Source organism: Herpailurus yagouaroundi, unplaced genomic scaffold (genome assembly GCF_014898765.1).
Source record: "Herpailurus yagouaroundi ecotype Mexico unplaced genomic scaffold, PumYag 188, whole genome shotgun sequence".
Lineage (NCBI taxonomy): Eukaryota > Metazoa > Chordata > Mammalia > Carnivora > Felidae > Herpailurus > Herpailurus yagouaroundi.
In genome coordinates this window covers 25304356-25321152 of record NW_024412419.1, presented here as the reverse complement: position 1 = coordinate 25321152, position 16797 = coordinate 25304356, and the positions used below count along the sequence as shown (strand labels likewise).

General features: G+C 45.8%; 1 protein-coding gene across 1 annotated transcript in view; it reads left to right on the top strand.

Moving 5' to 3' along the window:
- The first annotated feature begins 3611 nt into the window (after positions 1 to 3611).
- CAPN13 (calpain 13) overlaps positions 3612 to 16797 on the top strand; it is an 81422-nt gene continuing 68236 nt past the window's right edge. The window contains exon 1 of the mRNA XM_040496877.1: positions 3612 to 3851. The gene's annotated coding sequence lies outside the window, so the exon portion shown is untranslated. The remainder of the gene's footprint in view (positions 3852 to 16797) is intronic.

The window sequence follows — 16797 nt, the reverse complement described above, 5'->3', positions numbered from 1 at the left end:
TGCCAGTCTCTGTTGGTTTCTCCAGGCAATACTTAACCATGTGTTGACTGACTTGTTATTGAAACAGAGCTTTAAGAAACAAGTGAAAATGAGTTCCTTTTCCCTCGCTGGTCTCTGGATGTTCCCTTTGTCAGCATCAGGCTGTCCTTTTCTGATCTGGGCTATCATCTGGTCCTTCCTCTACATGCCTCTGGTTTCCACCTGAGAAGTCCCCACTCTCTTCCAAACTAGCTCTCCTAAACTTCCACCAGCAGAGAACTATGTCCGCTTTTACTAAATCATGGCCCCCATTTAATGAGCAGTTACTGTGTACCAGACTTAGCATGAAGCAATTTACCTGTCTTTGCTTTTTTCATCCTCAATGATGTCTGCTGAGTTAGATTCTATTATCTAGGCCATTTTGGAGTTGAGGAAGCAGGCTTAGAGTTAAGTACGTTCTCTAAAATTCCATAATCAGTAAGTGGTAGGGCAAGGACACTGTGATTTGAAAACTTGTGGGCTTATAATGCTTCTCTTGAAGATAATGCTGGATTTTTCACCTATTTCTCTGAGCCTAAGAATATGACTGGGGCAGTTCATAATCCATCCAGAACACAGTCCGTTGCACAGCAAACTCAAGCTAGGTGAGCCTCCGGCCACTTCATACTTTTTGGCACTAACACACATCAACTCACTTTGTTGACTTGATTTTTTCTACCCACAGAGGAATGTAAAGATAATGAAATCTGTCAGATGATCTTTTAACTATGTGGCAAACACTCTGAATGCCTGTTTGGCTTGCCACAACAGTCCCCTGGCATATTTTTCAGGGGCATTTGATTTAATCCCCTAAATCAATGCTGTATTTGTTTTCTTATTAAAAAAAAAAAAAACAACAGGATGGAACTTATCAAAATGAACAGGATGGTAGACAGTTTATCTTGGGGATATCCTGGAGGATTGTGATGGGTAAAGGTACAAAGGGGGCTCTGGGGTCCTGGTAATGCCCTTTCTCTTCACCTGGGTGCTAATAACATGGGTTTCATGTCATGAAACATTCATCAAGCTGTCCTCTGGGATTTGTACTCTCTCACCACTCTGATGCCTACCTGGACCACCTCTACCACTCTCTTCTCTTGGTGGGGTCCTCTTCCATCTGTCCCTCCATAGGGGGCCTCCCGTGACTCCTCGATGGAGATGAGGTTTCCCTGCTTTAGGTTCTCATAGATGTGCACACCCCCCTACCCCTCTGGTCACAAGTAAAATCCTCCAATTCATTTTGTGGCTACTGGTTTCATGTGTGTCTCTCTCACTAGACTCTAAGCAGCCAGGGCTTGCCATGTGCACTGGCTTTGCTGCTGTGTCTCCTGGACCTTGCATGGTGCCTGGAATGATGGTGGGGAGGGAAGTAGCCAGAGACCTAGAATAGAGAGGTAGAGGGAAGAAAGAGAGAAGGGGAAGCAGCAGCAGAGGAGGGAGCCAGGAAGAACCGTGTGTCCCAGGAGCTGGTATCTTGAGGTGTCTCTAGACATTGGCCAGAGGGAGCACTCCGAAGTGTCTACGTGAATGAATGAGGATTCTCCAGAGAAACAAGTCATTCCAAGGGAGAGTAGACTCTCCATGGGCAAGACTAGTTCAAGGACTATGTAGCCTGGGTTCACAAAGCATGGAAGGAGACCCTGAGCCCAGTTTGTCTCAGATTTTCTCCTGGCTCAGAGGAGGTTGCAAAAAAGAGCAATTGCTCTGCCAGTTCTGTAGGACACTGAGAGCTGGAGGTGTCAGCCACAGGGGTGTGGGCAGCAGCCTCAGGGATGGCCAGGACACCATGACACTGGCAGAGGAAGAGCGGGTGACTACAGCCCTGGGCTGATGGCTGCATTTCTTACGTCCAGTGGGCACTGGAGGCATAGCCCCGGTGGCCCAGGCATGAGCAGCTACAGCAGGGTCTGTGCACTCGGCAGTGATGGTGGAGGCATGGTTGGGCCTTGTGACACAGTGACCATCTCACGTCCTGTAGGCCATTCTGACTCCGTGCAAGAGGAGCTGGGGCCTACTTGGGGACCAAAGAACTGCATCTCAGAGCTGATGCCAACTGTCTTTCGTGGAAAGGATTTGAGGGGCATGACACACTTCCTTCTGCCCTGGAGGAAGACCAGCTAGAAAATTATGACTCAGGGTCACCCAGTTTAAATCCCCTGGATTTCTCTGAAACACACAAATCCCCGAGGGTTGGCTTCTAAAGAGCACATGTGAATGAGGAGAGAGAACACCAAAGAGCCAACAAAGCCCCAAAAGAAAACGGTCCCTTGGATTTGATACAAGTGTTCTTTCCAGAGCCCCACTCGCCCGTTCTCACAGCACAACTATCACCCACAGCTCTTGTCTCCTGGTACCGAGAACTCTCCTTTGGGAAACAGTTCCCCTTGTAACTCAATACTCCCAAAGAATGCCTCTGGGGCAACAGTGCCTGGTCTGAGGGGGTGGGGGACAACTATTTGATGAAATGGGAGAAGACGAAATCATCATCAGTAAGCAGGAAAACTCCAAGTTATTTTTCTTTAGGCTCTGTCTCAAGATATGCTTATGTGAGAAGGGCCTTCTAAAGCATTTTCACACCATATTTTTGGAAACTATGGCTTTCAAATGTTTTTGATTGCATACCCTATTAGTAAAATCATGTTGCTCACACACACACAGATTGAGGTCTATTTATTCATTAATTATATTCATAAAATAGTGTGTTTATTACAGACTGTATTTATAGTGAAAGTTCTAGCAGAGTGTGTTCCCTGGGGTTCAGGTGTCCCTGTAAATAAATATGAAGGAAGCTAAGCAAGGGTCATAACCCTCACTTCACAGATTAGTCAACCAAGCTTCAGAAGGGAAAGGACTTGCCCAAGTCAGATAGCTAAGAATTGTGGAGTTTCCAGTCACCGGAGGGACCCCTCCACATCTACCTGGCTACTTCCCAGGGGCCACGGACTCAGCCACACTTTCCAGTGCTCTAATCTTCCTTCCGGGTTCTAAATCCCTCTGTTGCCTGCCATGACAGTTTGGGGATGCATCCAGTCACATCGGTTCCTGGTGATTTCCACATTTTTTCTTGCTTTCCCTACTTTACCATTCTCACCTACAACACAGGGTGAGCTGGGCTCTCGGGGTTCTGGAGTCAGGAAGCACCTTGACCCTTTCTCCCCAATCCATTAAGCAGTGATGATGCAGAGACCTTGCCCACGCCCAAGCGTTATTGTGTGCTGAGACCTATCTGGGGAAAGAAGATGGTCTCGCCAACAGAAAGCCCAGGTGATGTGATTTACTCTGAGTGGGCCCTCTGGATGTACAACACCTGGCAACCACACATCCTGTGTGAGAATGAGGCGCAAGAAGGGCTGCTTCCTGGAGCTTCTTAGCACTTCCTCTGTGCTTCAAGGGGGTTTCTGTAGAAACACCCATTTGATTCCCGTAGTGAAACAAGGAAACTGAAATATCTGGAAACAATGAGAGAAACACAATCCAGCAGCCAAGAAATTGTACCTTCAGCTGGGGGCTCCAGGAAGTGAGCCAGGATTGGGAGGAGACAGTCAGCTTGGGCCAAGAAGTGTCTGGAAGACTTTGCAGTTAAACTCACTGTCCTCCCTCCAGGAGGCCCTGAGGCTTGGTCCAGGAGACATTGTTTAACTAAGGTGGGGCACTACCTGGTGAGCGCATATAAGGAAGAGCCTGAGGGAAGAACCCGGAACTCTGGGACGCTGCCACAGGGCTGACTCACCTGCCACCCTCCTCTGCCACTCTCCATCCCACAAAGCTGCTGCTGCTGAGCCAGTCCTGACCTGGAATACTGCTGACATCAGATGCGCTCATCTAGGAAACAGGTAGGTAGGGTGTGATTGGTGACCTCCCGGGGCTTTGGACCAAGGTGGTGGTCCAAACCTGAGTGAGCATATGAATTTCCCCAGAGAGCATCTTAATTTTCAGATGCTGAGCCTCCCACCAGAGCAAATGGTCCAAGGTTAAGCTTTAAGGAAAACTGGGGCAAGGGATGAGTTGACTCCCTAAGAGAAGATCATCTCAGCTTTGCATATTTCCTACAATGACAGGATCTTTTGCTTAATGTTGACATTAAGGGATACTCTGATGGGAGGAATCCCATTACCTTTTCCACCCATGTTCAACTTCTGACACGTAGGACATGTTTAATATTTGCAGAAGGAAGGAATGGGGCCCAGACCTTGCCTTTTGTTTTCAAATGCTCTAGCTTAATAATTACAAGAACAAAGTTGAAAAATCTGGGTTAACCACAAGACTGATCACTTCAGAGATTCAGGTGGTTCCTTCTACCCCAACAGCTGCTTCACAGTCCCTGCCTGTGCCTCTGTGGCTGCTAAGGTTGGGTCATCTTTGAGATGTGATTCTCTTCTTAGGGAGACTGAGTTCTAGCTGTTATGCTTGAACCCAAGCTAACCAGAGTAAACACAGACATTCTCCCTCTGGAGTTCTAGTTGGGTTATGACCTGCCAACTGCCCTGTTTGTCCTGGGAAAGAAACAGAATTTGGCTGACCCCCAGGTGGCATCATCTGGATAGTCATTGAGCACATTCTCTCGCATTGCCCCACCTGTATCCAGCTGGACTTAAACCGTGTTTTTGTGCGTGACACCTGTGGGAGGACTCAATACTTAGCACATTGGGTGATGGGAACATAATCTACAAACATAATCTGTTTGTGTCTCACTGATCCCTCCTTCCGAGGAGAGTCCTGATTCAGATTTGCATATAAAAGGCTCTGACTGGGGACAAAACAGGGAAACTCATTAAGCTGAGTAAGCCTGCACTTTCAAAACCCAGAGCCTGGTTGGAAGCACTGCTTGGGGCCCAGGCCACCCTGAGTTGAGTCTTGCTTCTGTCTTCATCCCCGAATTCTCAGGGGACTACTTCACTACCATGCACTGCTGTTTGCTTTGCAGGAACCGTTTGGAATAAAAAATTCTGTAATATCACGGGAGGCCACATCTGCTGGCCAGCAAAGCTAGTTCTCCCAATAAACAACCAGGAAAGCTTGGCCAAACCCTATTTCCTTATTTTAATAACTAAGATAGTTAACAAGGTGATCCCTAAGGGGCCTGGCAGGCCCTCCTGAACTGTGATGCTCCCCGCCAAAAGGCAGCTGAAGATCCTCTCCTCCTGCTCAGAGACCATCTATTTAGCTAATAAACAAATGCCGGTCTTTAAGAGCCGGTGGAGGGGTGAGGAAGTGAAGGCTGATCCCACTGCCTCCCCCCTGCTGGGTATGGCAGATGCAAAAAGTGTCTTGTCCTGAGGTAGTGACCCAAGATGGGCTCCCTCGGAGTCCCTGGACTCTGGGGTTAACATCCTCGCGCTGCCAATACAGCCACAAGGGACCTTTAAAACTGAGACTGGCCAGGACCTTTGGTTAATTTTATGCTGAAATGATGGTCCCTCGGGCAGTACTCTGCCTCTGATCACTGGCTGGATCAGCTCTGCTGTGCCCGCCTCCCATACCTATAGATCAGGCCTGACCAGGACCTCACACAGCTCAGAGAAGGAGCCAGACTCCATCACGGCCCGTGGACCACAGCCCCTAGGGTTGTGTCTCCATCGGAAGTGACCACACATCTGCCTCTAGGAGATGCGGCCAGTGACCCACATTTGGATCAGTGCTGGAGGTAGTAGAAGTGACTGCCAGCCGCTGAGCTATGTCATTATGCCCCATCTCCAAGATCCCCAACCTCCTTTCAGGTACTAAAGTTGCCTGGGGGAGAAATTCAGAGGCATTCAGGGTGGGCTGGCTTCTAGGACGCTGGACTGCCAGCCACAGCCCACCACTGCCCACCAAGGGCGCATTCCTTCAATTCCCAGCCTGTTCTGATCCAGTGCCCTGTCTCCCTCTGACACTGTCCGCAAACCCTCCTTTCTTCCTGTGACCATGTCACTTTCTCCAGATGAGCACAGGCCTCCCCATGGCTCCCTTGGGGCCTTGCCTGTTGTGGCACGCGGCCGCCAGGCCTAGGCAGCAGGAGGGAGGCTGAGCCTTCCTGAGGCAGTATCTGCTACCCGCCCACCCCCCACCTCCACCCTGCTCAGGCATCGACCGCCCAACCCAAGCTGAGGCTCTGCAGGCACAGTCCCTCTCCCACCTGCCTTTCCCCTCCCTTCAGGGCCTCGAAGGCCTGCCTCGACCCTCTGCTCCTCTTCCTCCTTGTCTCCCCTTCCTACCCCAAAACCCCTCCAATGCTCTGGCCGCCTTCTTGCAATTTTTAAGGGCAGGGTGAGAAAGAATAAAGGAAGGTGTATGGGAACTCCCTGCGACCTGCCTTTCTCAGCTTCACTCACTTTTGCACACACATTTATACACACGCACGCTCTAAGTTCATTTTCTTTTGTGGTGCTCTTTGACATACTTATTCAGGAGCTCTTTTTGAAAAACTTTTTTTTAATGTTTATTTATTGAGAGAGAGAGAGAGAAAGAGAATCCCAAACAGGCTCTGGGCTGTCAGTGCTGAGTCCCGCATCGGGCTCGATTTCACGAACAATGAGATCATGACCTGAGCCAAAATCGGGTTGGGTGCTTAACGACTAAGCCACTCAGGTGCCCTTCAAAAGACTTTTCCTCTCCCACTGGTCCATGCCCTGTCCCCAACCCCACAAGTGTGACCCCATCCACCTGGGCGGAACCCTGGTTTCAGAAAAGTCTCAGAGCAAGCAGCTTGGGACACACCATTGTCATACGTCCTGGAGCTGATTGGAAAAGGGAGTCTCTCCCTTAGGGTGCTTGGCTGCTGGTGCTACTGACCCTATCTCCCCACCCCTGCCACCCCCCCACCACCACAGTGGGGAGCGGCCACTGGTGGAGCCAGCAGTAGGCTCCCAGTCCAGAGCTCTGGCCCATTGCTCCTGTGGCCTCCATGGGCCTGAGATGCCCAGGAATGCCAGATGTGCACTGGGACATCTGAGGTCCAGCTGCTGGCATCCCTGTGCGGTGGCCAGAGGCAGTGCCCCGGAACTTGCTCTATGGGCCTGTTGTCGCAGGAGGGGACTTCAGAGCACTCCCTTGGGAGTCTCCATTACTGCATCTGTTTTATTTGCATCTGAGGAGGAAAAAACAGGCAGGATGCGTGGGCTCCATTTCAGCGACCCAGGATGCTGGGCTGGCGTGAGAAGGACTTTAAGTAGTAGGTTCTGTCCTTCCTTGCACTCCCCTTCTCCCTCAGGATCTCCACCCCCACCCACCTGCTGTCTCTGTCTTTCTGTATCCCTGCCCCCCTCTCCTCTCACTTTGTCTCCTTCCCATCCATTTCCTCCTCTTTGTCCTCCCCTGCTGAAGGGGATAGGCCAAGAGGAAATCATTTAAGAATACATTGATTATCTAAATGTAGAACCAGGGGCGCCTGGGTGGCGCAGTCGGTTAAGCGTTTGACTTCAGCCAGGTCATGATCTCGCGGTCCATGAGTTCGAGCCCCGCGTCAGGCTCTGGGCTGATGGCTCGGAGCCTGGAGCCTGTTTCCGATTCTGTGTCTCCCTCTCTCTCTGCCCCTCCCCCGTTCATGCTCTGTCTCTCTCTGTCCCAAAAATAAAAATAAACGTTGAAAAAAAAATTAAAAAAAAAATAAAATAAAATAAATAAACGTAGAACCAATTTCCGAAGAAACTTAAAAAAAGAGAAAAGGCCCTAACCCCAGTGTGCGCAGTCCTTGGCACACCCTCTCTGGTTCATGCCTCTGGGAGGTAAGCCCTGTGGGGGCTGGGCTCCCTGGGTGGGGGGATGGGTCAGAAATAGCTCCTCATGGTTTCTGAGAGCCAGCAAGGAAACAGGGACTTCAGTCCTACAACCATCAGCACATGAATTCTGCTGGTAACTGTGCTCAGCTTGGAAGAGAAGCCTGAACATTAGATGAGAACACAGCAGGCTGATGCCTGGATTTCAGGCTTGTGAGATTCTGAGCACAGAACCCACGCACATAATTCCAGGCTTCTGAACCTACAGGATTGTGAGATAACAAATGCGTGTGATTTCAAACCACTGTGTTTGTAATCTGTTGAAGAACGAATTCAGATGCTTTAAAAAAGGGGGGGGGGCCTGGGTGGCTCAGTCGGTTAAGTGGCCAACTTCAGCTCAGGTCACGATCTCACTGTCTGTGAGTTTGAGCCCCGCGTCGGGCTTTGTGCTGACAGCCCAGAGCCTGGAGCCTGTTTCAGATTCTGTGTCTCCCTCTCTCTGACCCTCCCCTGTTCATGCTCTGTCTCTCCCTGTCTCAAAAATAAATAAAATGTTAAAAAAAAAAAAGAAATTGCACCTCTTGAAGACCCAGATTATAATTTGATACATGACAGTCCCCAGTGTCCTAACACCCCCTAATTTGCTTAAGAAGGAGCTGGAATTAGCTAAGTAGAAAGTATCTTCTCTTTATGGGTGGAAAAAAAAATCCACACCCAGAAATCCCAAGATCATACCAAATATGACATCGTGTTTCTGGGGCACATATAGAACCCAGAAGGAATGCTCTGCCTTGTCCTCAGAATATATGGCCAGTCTGCTAGGGAATTTTCTAGGCTTGTTTTGTGATTAAATGACACGTATCAGAGAACTTGGGGGATGGGAAGGAGTATCTTTTTATGCAAAGGCAAGTTTCTTTTTTTTATGTTCACACATGACAAACCCAATTTAACTGAAAGGGATAATATATTCAGTGGGTTCCGATTTCATTGTCTGCCCACCAATATCATTTAGGGAACCCACGTTTTCTGTTCCAGAAACACACAACATAACAGTTGAAAAGCACCTAAAAGGAAGTCCAGCCTTTTGAGTGTTCCAAAGGCAAGAGGAGGGGACAGCTTGCCCACGGCTCACAGCCTCAGCAGAGCGGCACAGACTCCCTTCTGCCTGGCCAGCAGTCGTTTTGTTACCCCACAGAAGCTCCTGGTGGTGGTGGGGGGGGGGGGGGGGGGGGGGCCCCCCCCCCGGGACCCAGCAGCTGAGGTCTCTGAGCCGGTGAGACCCTGGGTGTCAGAAGAGGCTGGGTCTGCATGTTGAGGGCACCAGGGAGCAAAGAGGATGGGGCTACACCTCTATGGACCACAGAGCTGTTTTGGTGCTGTGTCTCTCCCCCTCTTCCTCGCCAGACTGTGCTCTCCTTGGCAGTTGGTCAGCCCTGATGCTGAACCCAGAGTTCCTGGAAGGCAACGGAGAGTTCGAGCACTTTCTTCTCTGGTAACTGTTCCAGGTCTGGGAGCTTTCTAAATCTACAACCATGCTAGAGCCTTCTTGCATTTCTCTGGCTCCTGTGGCCCTTCGTGGGTAATGACCTCAGACCCCTCTCAGCCCTAATGAAACAGAAAAGATGCCCCTTGGTTGGGACAGTGACATACTCTGCTTGCGGGCCCGGTTGCCAGCCTTGAAGCTGGCAGCTGGATAGGAATCTCCTCCCAATGCGGGCCAGACTTCTCTTCCTTGGTCTTAAGCCTCAGTTTCTCCTGCATAGGGAGCCCACATAGTCTTCTTTCGAGGCCTGCCTTTCCAGGGGCCACACACCCCACTCCCAGCTTTCAGGCCACAAAGGCAAGGAAACTCAGATGATTCTGAAGTCAGGGAGTGACCCGGCAGAAGCACTGGCGTGGGTGTTAAGTATCTTTTTAAAACCTATAATTTATGTTCGCTTTCACCTTCACACTACCTCCTACTAGGTCTCCTTGAGAAATAGTCCTGGGCCTTCCCTACTCCCAGCTGATTTGTATATGCACAAAATTTTCCTTTTCTCTCTACCCCTCCCCTCCCCCTCCTTCTCTTCCCCTCGGTTTCTCCCTGCCTCTTCTCTCCCTCTCCTTCTCCCCCTTCTCTCTCCCCCTTCGTCTTGCATAGTCTATCTACCTCTCCCTCCTTTCACCGTGCTCTCTCTCCAAAGCCCTGAAGTGTGGCTAGGTGTCATAGAGCTGAAAGTGGTTTGCACGGGGCTTTTTTCCGCCAGAGAGCAGTTAAGTGCCTTATTTTCTCCACTCGGGTGGCTAAATTATTCTCAATGTGTTAAACAGTGTAATTAAACACATACACACGCGAGTGCACAGGGCCCCTTCCCCCACCCTTCTTGCTCCTTGTCAGCAGAGAGAGTGTCAGCCCCAGCCTTCAAGCTCTGTTAGTTTTAATTTGAGTTGTGGAATTAGTAATGGGTTTTGCTGGAACACTGTTGTGGGAAATAGATCGCTCCTCGTGCAGGGTTTGGGCACCATTTCAAACGAGTATTTGTTAAGGGGAAAACCATCCCTTGTCGTGTTCCGCTACATTACATCAGATTTATTTCCATTGTTCTGAAAAACACCAGCCAGGAGAGAGCTGTGTGCATCACTCCCGGGCAGGGAACAATTGAACTCGGGGCTTCCCGTTTCTTAGCTGATCGAAAACAAAACGCACACGGAATCACCCAATCACCCTTTGTTGCTGGGACATGCTAAGCTCCTCCTGGAGGCAAGCCCTGCACCTGTCACTGTAAAGCCTGCAGAGCTGCTGGCGGAAAGTGACTGGATGATTTGGTGGCAAAACTTGGATGTTGAGGAAAAGCAGTTGAGAGAACCCCTGCAGGTCAAAGTTCTTGAAAGGATCTGTCCAATGCAAGGATTCTTCTGCACCACCACCACCACCACCCGCCCCCCCACTATCGCCACTGGAGAGCGCACATGGTCATCCATGCCATTAGCAGATCTTTTCTTCGTCACTGTTCACCAAGGCAGCCACTAGCAAGTGTAGATCTTTAAATTTAGATGTAAGTTAATTAAAATAAAATAAAATTTAAAATTCAGTTCCTTAGTGGCACTTGCTGTATTTCAAGTGCTCATTAGCCACATGTGCTAGGCTATTGGACACCACTCTGGGGACCCGGAGAAAACTACTGTTGGGCGTCAGGAGGCAACTGGCTAATGCCTGGCCTGCCCATCGCCTGTTACAGGGCTCAGGTTCATGGATAGGGTAGTGGGCACCTGAGGAGATCCTGACAGCATGATCATCAGGAGACCTACCACACAGCTCTTACTTCCCACACAGAGCCCTTAATAAGAATGATGGTATTTGGGGCATCTGGGTGGCTCAGTCAGTTGAGTGTCCAACTTCGGCTCAGGGCATGATCTCACAGTTTGTGAGTTCCAGCCCTACATCGGGCTCTGTGCTGACAGCTCAGAGCCTGGGGTCTGCTTCAGATTCTGTGTCTTCCTCTCTTTCTGCCCCTCCCCTGCTCGCACTCTCTCTCTCTCAAAAATAAACATTAAAAAAAAAATTTTTTTTTAAAGAATGTTGGTATTTAATACCTACCTTATGCTCTGAGGCTGGTTTTATTACCACCACCTCCAGCCCATTTTATTTGTAAGTAAAGGAGGCTCAGATAGTAAGAACATTGATCAAGATCACTCAGTCACTAAGTGATATCTGAAGTCAAACTAAAGTTTCAAGTTTCAAGCTGATCCCACATGCTCTTGACCACCATCTCATGGGTCTTTTTTTTTTTTTTTTTTTAATTTTTAAAAGGTCAAGGCAAAACCCAGTTTTCTGAATAGGAACATAACCCTGGTGAGGTCGAACAAACAGCAACAGGGAGCTTGATTTTTGTGGGACCAGGGGTGGCTGAATCTGTGTTCTCTCAGATCAGGATTATTCTGGAGGGCTGGGAACAGAACTTCTGGGCCGGGTCTGATAGTCCCTGTAAGTCCCTCAGTCTTTCTCCCAGTGAACACATCTAGATCTCCCACTTCCCAGGAAGTGATCTCTAGGTTCCTTGTGTGTTTAGGTGATGGCATTCTTGTGCCATTAGAAAAAAAAATCCCTGTCTTTTCCAAACAGGTATAACTGCACTGGGAAACCCTGCCTGCAAGCAAAGGGCTCTGTTCTGGCCAGGTGCCCTGTGCTAGCTACCCTAACACCCTGCTTTGGCTACCATTATGGGTACACCATTGCTGTGCTGCTTGAAATGTAACCCCCACCCCCGGAACTGAACACAGTGGACTGGATGTCCACCACGGGTCAAGAGCAACTTTGTACAGGACCAGAAGCTCCCATGGTGTCTACAGCAGTGCCTTCCTGCTGTGGCAGCAGCTCAGGGTGGGCACGTCTTTCACCACATTGCCTCATTCACAATAGGAAGCCAAGTAAGCCATACAAAATCTTTTCAAAATGAAACTGAGCCAAGGCAAATCCCACTCACTATTTACTTGCACAGTTAACTTTTAAATGAGAAGACAGATTTGCAGTTTCCCTGGGCAACTTCCATGTTCTCAGCTTGGAGGTCCTTCAGAACTTTAAATCTGCCATCTGCTTGGATAATTGTTCTTCCTTTATATCATTAAAATGATGGAAAAGTTGAAAAGTATCTTCATTTTCATGCCAACATCTTCATCCAGGATTAAGATACAAATGTTAAACAGGACAGGACAAGGGACAGAGTTCTGTGATTATCACAGTACAATGATTTTGAGATAATCCAGAATTATTCATCCATAATTTCTGGCTCAAATTGTGACTTCTGCATACTCTCCTGTGCTATACTACACTGTATTTCTGGACCATACAATACTACAGGATACAACCAACCCAGTCTTGCAGTCGAGTTTGTTTTTGCCACCTTATGTAAATACAGGGAAGAAAGAGAAATTTTATCAAATACTTTTTAAAAAATCAAGGTGTGTTCTCTCTATATCTCAACTCACATGATCACACATATGTGGCATTCTTCTATTCCTCTAAAGAAGGAACTTTATTTTTGGAAGGGAAAAAAGAAAAAGAGGGAAAGTTATGTAATTGGTTTTGATAAGGTGATCTTTGCTTCTAGAAACCTGAGCATCATTTCCTAAGTAGTCAAAGTGTTTCTTTGCAAGTCCATTTCAGAATGTTGCTGTGAATATTGTATTTTTTAAACATATTATTATAGAATTATACAAAAAAATTTAGGGGTGCCTGGGTGGCTCAGTCGGCTGAGCATCTGACTTTAGCTCAGGTCGTGATCTCCCAGTTCATGCATTCGGGCCCCACTTCGGGCTCTGTGCTGACAGCTCAGAACCTGGAGCCTGCTTCGTATTCTGTGTCTCCCTCTCTCTGCCTCTCCCTTGCTCGTGCTCTGTCTCTCTGTCTCTGTTTCTCTCTCAATAAAATATTTAAAAAAATTTTTTTTAATTTAAATCCATGCTTTAAGGGAATGAATGTGTTAATTGCAAACAAACTTCCTGTTTTATGTTTTTTAACATTTATTACTGAGAGAGAAACAGTGTATGAGCATGGGAGGGGCAGAGAGAGGGGGAGACACGGAGTGTGAAGCAGGCTGCAGGCTCTGAGCTGTCAGCACAGAGCCCAACGCAGGACTCTAATTCACAAACCCTGAGATCATGACCTGAAGCGAAGTCAGTTGCTCAACCAACTGAGCCACCCAAGCACCCCTAAACTTCCTGTTTTAAAAGAGAGACTCTCTCCCAAAGTTTCTTATATTAAGTTCCCATAAGTATTAACATTTGGCTCAATTTATAAAAATTAAATTTCTAAGCAAATAGTCGTAACACATTTATATTTGTATAAAGTGAAGAGTATCTGTGTTCATCAAAAGACACAGTAAAGGAAGTAAAAAGATAAGCCACCAACTGGGAGAAGATATTTGCAACACATGTGACCAAGAAAAGATGACTATCCAAAGTAAATAAATAATTCCTACAAATCACGAAGAAAAAGACAACGCAGTCGACAAATGGGCATAAGATATGAATATTCATTTCACATAAGAGGGAATGTGAATGAAGAATAAACATATTGAAAGATGCTCAGTCTCACCAGTAAGCAGGGAAACAGAAATTAAGACTGCAAGGAGTTGGCATTTTACTCCCATCAGATGGGTACAAATAAGACATTTGCCAAAAACGAGTGCTAGTGAGGAGACTGAGTGATGGGAACTCTTTTACATTGCTGGTGAGATTATAAATTGGTACAACCTTGGAAAATAATGTGGTATATTCAGTGAGGTTGAATATATGCACAGACAAACCCATAAATTCCACTCAGTGGTCCTACCGTGTCACATACGAACCAATAGCGTGCGAACGTTTTCGTTGTTTGATCTCCCTATGGACACATAGGATGGTCAGCATTTGAAATTTTAGCCTTTCTAATGAGTGTGTGGTGTCTATCTCGTTGTAGTAATAATTTGCATATCCTTGATGACTTAAGATGTAAAGCATTTTTTTCATGTCGGTAATTGCCTATTTTTGTTTTTTGGGAAAATGTTTGGATTTTTGACCATTTTTAAAGGGTTCTTTTCCTCTTACTGATTTAAAAGAGTTCTTTGTATATTCTGGGTTATGAGTCATTTGCCTGATACGTATGTCACACATATTTTTTCTTAGCCTGTGGTTTGCATTTTTGTTTTCTTAATGGTGTCTTTCACGCTTTGGAAAAAGTCTAACTGATGCATTTTTTTTTTCCTTGTAAGGCTCATCTTTTCGTGGTCTGTCACTGACATATTTTCCAACCCTTAAGTTTGCAAACATTTTTCCTGTGTCTTCCTCTATGCAAGTAGTCTGTTTTCTTCTAATGCAATTTGAAATTTTTTTTTGTTTATTCATTTTGAGAGAGAGAGCATGAGCGTGCGTGCGTGCGCGCGCGCACACACACACACACACACACACACACACACACACACACACATGCTGGGGAGGGGCACAGAGAAGGAGACAGAATCCCAAGCAGGCTCCGCACCTGCAGAGCAGAGCCCAAGGCCAGGTTCGAAATCATGAATAGTGAGATCATGACCTGAGCAGAGATCAAGAGTCAAGCACTTAACTGACTGCGCCACCCAGGCACCCCAAAAGTGTTATAATTTTAAGTTTTATCTTTATGTTTGTGATTACTTTGATTCCCATATGGATATCCAATTGATCCAGCATCATTTTTTTTAAAGGTGTTTCTATGTCCATTTAATCTTTGGAAACTTTGGAAAATTGGAAACTTTGTCAATAAAATAATTGACAATTTATGTTGTGGTCTGTTTCTGGATTCTCCACTCTGCACCATTGGTCTATCTAATTGTCTATCTTTTTGCCAGCTGAAGGTGGGTTGGCTAACTTTTAAAAAAAAATATTTCTTTTAAAAAAATTCTTTGGTTATTCTAGGTCCTTTGAATTTAAGTGTAAATTTTAGAGTAAGCTTATCCATTTCTTTAATAAAAAAGCATTCTACAATTTCAGTTGGGATTGTATTGAATCTGTAGATACATTTGGAGAGAATTGCCATCTTGGCAATACTGAGGCTTCCAATTAATGAACCTAATACATCTCCCCATTTATTTAGGTCTTCTTTAATTTTTCTTAGCAATGATTTATAGTTTTTGATGCAGACAGCTTGGATGTCTTTAGTTAGATATTTTTCCAAGTATTTTTAATAGAATGCTATTGTTTTCCTATTGCCTACTGCTAGAATATAATAACTAATTTTTTTATATTAACCTTGTATCTTGCTAAATTCAATCATTAATTCTGTTAGTTATTTTGTAGATTTCCTAGAATTTTCTACAATCAAAATATCAAATAAGGACCATTTTTCCTCCTGATTTTTTTTTTTTCCTTTTCTTAATGAGCTGGCTAGGACCTCCAATACAGTGTTAAGTAAAAATGATTATTATGAATGCTAAAAAAAAAAAAAAAGTGGTGTCAGGGGCACCTGGGTGGCTCAGTTGGTTGGGCTTCTGGCTTTGGCTCAGGTCATGATCTCATGGTTAGGGGGTTCGAGCCTCGCTTCGGGATCTGTGCTAGCAGTGAGGAGCCTGCTCAGGATTTTCTCTTTCTCTCCTTCTCTTTCTCGTTACCCCTCCCCTGCTTGCACTTTCTCTCTCAAAATAAACAAATAAACTTTAAAATTTTTAAAAGAAAGAAAGAAAAAACATGACAATGGCATTCTTGCCTTAACTATGATCATAATTGGGAAAAATACTCTTCTGTCACTATGATTTTAGCTGTAGATTTTTATAGATGCCCTTCATTAATCTGAGAATGTTTTTACTTTTCCTAGGTAACTCTCCTTTGAGAGTTTTTGTCATAAATATATGTTGAATTTTGTAAAATAATTTTAATTATTGGTTTTCTTTTTAGCTTTTTAAAATGGTTAATTACAATGATTTTTTTTTTAGCATGAAACCAACCTTACATTCCTGAAATAAATCTCGCTCAGCCTTGATGTACTATTCTTTCTCTTTTCTTTTTTACATTGTTGGATTTGATTTGATGAAATTTTGTGAAGGATCTTTGCCGTCTCTGTTCATGAGGGATAGTGATCCATAATTTTTTTGGGGGGTGTGGATTCTTTGGCGAGGCTTTGTTATTAGTCTCCTGTTGACCTGATAAAGTAAGTTCAGCAGTGTTTCCCATCTCTAATTTCTGAAGAACTTTGTGCAAGATGGGTGCTATTTTGACCTGGAAAGTGTAAGAGAATTTACCAGTGAAACCATCTGGGTCTGGGAATTTCTCTGGGGGAAGCTTTTGTTAACAAATTCAATTTCTTGGTTAGATATAGGGTTATTCAAATTTTGTTTCTTCTTGGGTCAACTCTGATACCTTGTAATTTTCAAGAAATTCATCCATTTCACATCACAGCAAATTTTTTCACATTAGTTTCTTCGTAGTAGTAGCCTCTTATGAACTCTTTAATATTTATTGGATTTATGATGATAAACCCTTTATCAATGATGATATTGGTGACTTGTCTTCCCACTCTTTTGTCCTCAACTTGTTTGATTCTGGATTTATTTATTTTGTTGGTCTTCTCAAAGGAAAAGTTTCACTTTGCTAATTTTCT